Genomic DNA, 3495 nt, shown 5'->3' with positions numbered 1-3495 from the left:
CTCTCCACTGGGGAGCAGTTCAACCAGGGCAGGAAAAGGAAGGTCAGATAGGGGTAGGGTGGGAACAAAAGAGAGAGATGGAGAGAGATGAGGGGGGAGGGAGGGAGAGACTGAGACTTAAACAGAGGCCAAGAGAAACAGAGAGACAGAGACAGAAGGAGAGAAAGACAAACAGAAACAGAGATGGAGAAAGATACAAAGAGAAGGTGACACAGACACACAGATTGAGAAAGACAGAGACCCGCAAAGAGTCCAAGAGAAACTGAAAGAGACAGAATTGTGGGGGAGGCGGGGGGAGGGGGGGAGAAGGAGAGAAGCGGGCAGGGAGGGAAAAGGGGAGAGAAAAGGGAGGGGAGGAGAGGGAGAGAAAAGGGGAGAGATCGACAAGGAGAGGTTAGCTGGTCCCTGAGGGAGGAGGGGCTCCTAGAGATGGCAACTTGGGCTTCTGAAAAATCAGTTGGGACAGGAAGTAATGCTGCTCACTCCAGATAACCAAGCCCCACCTCAGCTGACAGATATCAGCTGCTCCTGCAACTCAAGTCTGGACCACACCAAGCACACTCGAGGCCTATCTTCTTGAGATAAGTTTGACCCATCCAATGACTACACTCTTCATGGGCAAATCTGTTACATCCAGGGCAACTGAGAAGCACCCATGGCAACTCAGGGCAACCCCAAGGTGGATCTCACAGATGCTGAGCTGCGCAGAAGACATGGGACCCCAGCCCAATTCCATTAACACGGAGTTCTAGCACAGGCAAGATTCACCTGCAGTGTCAATAAAGTCACCAGAGAGGTTTATACCTGGCTGGGGTGGGGGGTGTAGCTGGGAGGGCCACAGGGGGCTTCTGAATGAGGAAGAACAGAAGAAGGGCTGGAATGTTTTAGATCTTGATTCAGACGCGGGTGACATGCATGTGCGTAAAATTCCACGGAGTTTACACCAGTGCATGCATTCGGAGGATGTCTGTGCCACTCGTTTTTTAAAAGGAAGAAACAATCAGATCTGGGCAGGCTGGCATCTTTTTAGCTGGGGAATGAATGGTGGAGAATCCTTTCTTGTTCCATAAACTCGAGGAAGAAAATTCAAAGTCTTTTAGAGGTGAGGTCTGGAGAGATGACCAACTAAAACAGAAGGGGTATTTCCCCTCCAGCAGCAGGATGAAAAGCTGCCATCCCCGCCATACCAGTCCCAAAGCTTGAAGGGATTTCCAAAGATTGTTTAATTGATTTTTCTCCTATTTAGATGCAGATCATCGTGTCTGGGCTTAGGAATTCAGACACACGGCTTTGTGTCCACTCAGCCCCGTGAAGGCTCCGGTCTGAAACTCGCACAAAGCCAGACACACACGTCTTCAGAAACACGCTGTTTCTTTTTTGTCTGGGGCTCCAGGGAGCGGGTGTGACAAGCAAAGTCTCGGACATGCTCTCATCTGCAGGGTCCTGGGGACCCTGTCCCTCTCTCCCTCTTGCAAAGTGGGGTGAAAATTTAAAAAAGCAAACAAACAAACAAACAAAAAACAAAGGAAAGTGGCCAAAATGTTTGAGGTCTGGAGTAGGGGGGTGATAAAAAAGGTGGGGGCCCCAATTAGGGGTTGACCCATCAAAGTTTCAACTTGGATTTTTCTCAAAATTCAGGGCTCTGGAGTGGAAATCAGGCAATGCTTTAGATCAAGCAGCTAATGGGCTAAGATTAACTTGAGTTTGGCTCTAGTCTCTGCAGATCTGATTTATATAAGGAGAAAATGTTTCTCTTTCTCTCTGCCCATTGTTCCCCTGTCTATATCCAAATGCCCCATCTGACAAAGAAAATAGAAGGCTTGTTGGCTGACGCCCTGCTCAGGACAGTGGGAAAGACTCCCCGCCAATCTGCAACTTTCTCCTATCCCAGCTGCTAGGAGGCACCAGTGAGGGTCACTGCACCCCCTCTATATCCCCTGGTCCCCTTCCAACCTGGCTGGGGCATAGGGCAATTCTGAGGCAATGCCCTTCTGGTTTTCTGGCTTTGTGACTTCAGAGAACTCTCTCTAAGCTTCAGTTTCCTCATCCATAAAGTGGGTGCAGGAATAACTGCTCCTAACCAAGCAGGGCTGCTAGGAAAATTCAGAGTGCTGGCCTGTAGGAAACACTTGGCCCAGAGCAGCGCTCAACACATGTAACCTACAGCAGTTGCTATCTGGGAAGATGCACACATCAGACTGAAATTATTTCGCAGGAAGCTTCACAGGAGATGTTCTTGTCGTAGATTCCTTCCTTTCTTTGGTGCCAAGTATTTCCAGGGGGATCCCAACCCCAAGCCTGATTGCTACCCTCCGGATCCTAGTTACCTGGACTGCAATCCAGCTGGCATTCACGGTGTGCTCCCCAAAAGGGCCAAACCCTGAAAAAACAGTAAAAGCATCACGTCACTGCAGAGTGGCCCTTCCTAGCCTGCCCAGAGCCAGGCTGCTGCTCTACCTGGAAGAAAGGAGCAGGGAGCTGCAGGAGCTCCCTAGGGGCCTATCCCTAGTTCTGGGGCACACCCATTGGGTGCCTCAGAGCTTCCCCCTCCCTTACGAACACTTTTCTGCTCTTAAGAAGCTGTATGTCCTTTCTGTCCTCACCTCCGCCTGACTCTCATGCACAGCAAAAGGCCAGTGGCCTCCTTTTGCCCCAGCAAAGGCTGGCCTTGCTCCTTTTTCAACTTTTTCCAATGTCTTTGACCCAGCATATAATTATTTTATCACTGTCTTCCTATGGGGCCTCGCTCCATTCTAGAAATGCAAGGGGGCTGTAGGCGCTCCTTGAGTCACTGAATGGAGGATGGCATCCACTGAAAGGGATGCATGTGGTGTCTCTCAGGCCACGCTGTCCAGACACCATCCCATCTCTTTCCTCTCCACTTGCTCAAACTCCAGCCCCATTTACAAACCAAGACAGTCACTTGGAAATGTGCTAAGTGTTCTGCATGCACTGTGGTATTCAGCTTACTGCATCCCCTTTTAGGCATGGGTGTTTCCTGGCTTATTTTACAGAAGTGAGACTGAGGCCCAGAGAGGTGAAGCCAGCTGCCCAAGGTCACACAGTGAGAAGATGAAAGAGCTGGGATTCAAATCCAGACCCATGAATCCATAGCTTGCTTCCCTCTTCTCGTTACCCTGTCACCCTGTCTAAAAAACAAGCATCTCCAAGAGAGGCAGCCCTGGAATTGTGGGTGACTCCAGCTGGGCCAAGGGTCCCAAGTGGTGTCTAGCCCTGGGAGGGATGCTGTGCCCTAGAACATCAGGTTCCCCCTCCCCACACCAACTTGAGTCAGGACCTCTCCACTCCCTCCATCTTCTGCGTGGACTGAGTAGAAGTCCCAGCTCAGCCACTTACACAAACAGGGTGACCTCTGTGAGCCTCAGTTTCCCCTTCTGCAAAATGGAGATTGTTTACATTTTATGAGTTTATGCAAGGAAAATGCCCTGTTGGGTAGCTGCCTGCATAGTTAGCACTAGAGCAACAAATAACTAG

General features: G+C 50.2%; 1 protein-coding gene across 3 annotated transcripts in view; it reads right to left on the bottom strand.

Annotated features, from left to right (window-relative positions):
- Positions 1-3495, bottom strand: part of PGPEP1 (pyroglutamyl-peptidase I) — a 24007-nt gene that overhangs the window by 12177 nt on the left and 8335 nt on the right. For all 3 annotated transcript variants that reach the window (XM_025043958.1, XM_025043955.1, XM_025043954.1), the window contains exon 2: positions 2328-2380. The gene's annotated coding sequence lies outside the window, so the exon portion shown is untranslated. The remainder of the gene's footprint in view (positions 1-2327; positions 2381-3495) is intronic.

Source organism: Pteropus alecto, unplaced genomic scaffold (assembly GCF_000325575.1).
Source record: "Pteropus alecto unplaced genomic scaffold, ASM32557v1 scaffold160, whole genome shotgun sequence".
Taxonomy (NCBI): Eukaryota; Metazoa; Chordata; class Mammalia; order Chiroptera; family Pteropodidae; genus Pteropus; species Pteropus alecto.
The sequence above is the reverse complement of the archived record's forward strand: the minus strand, read 5'-3'. Positions and strand labels throughout refer to the sequence as shown.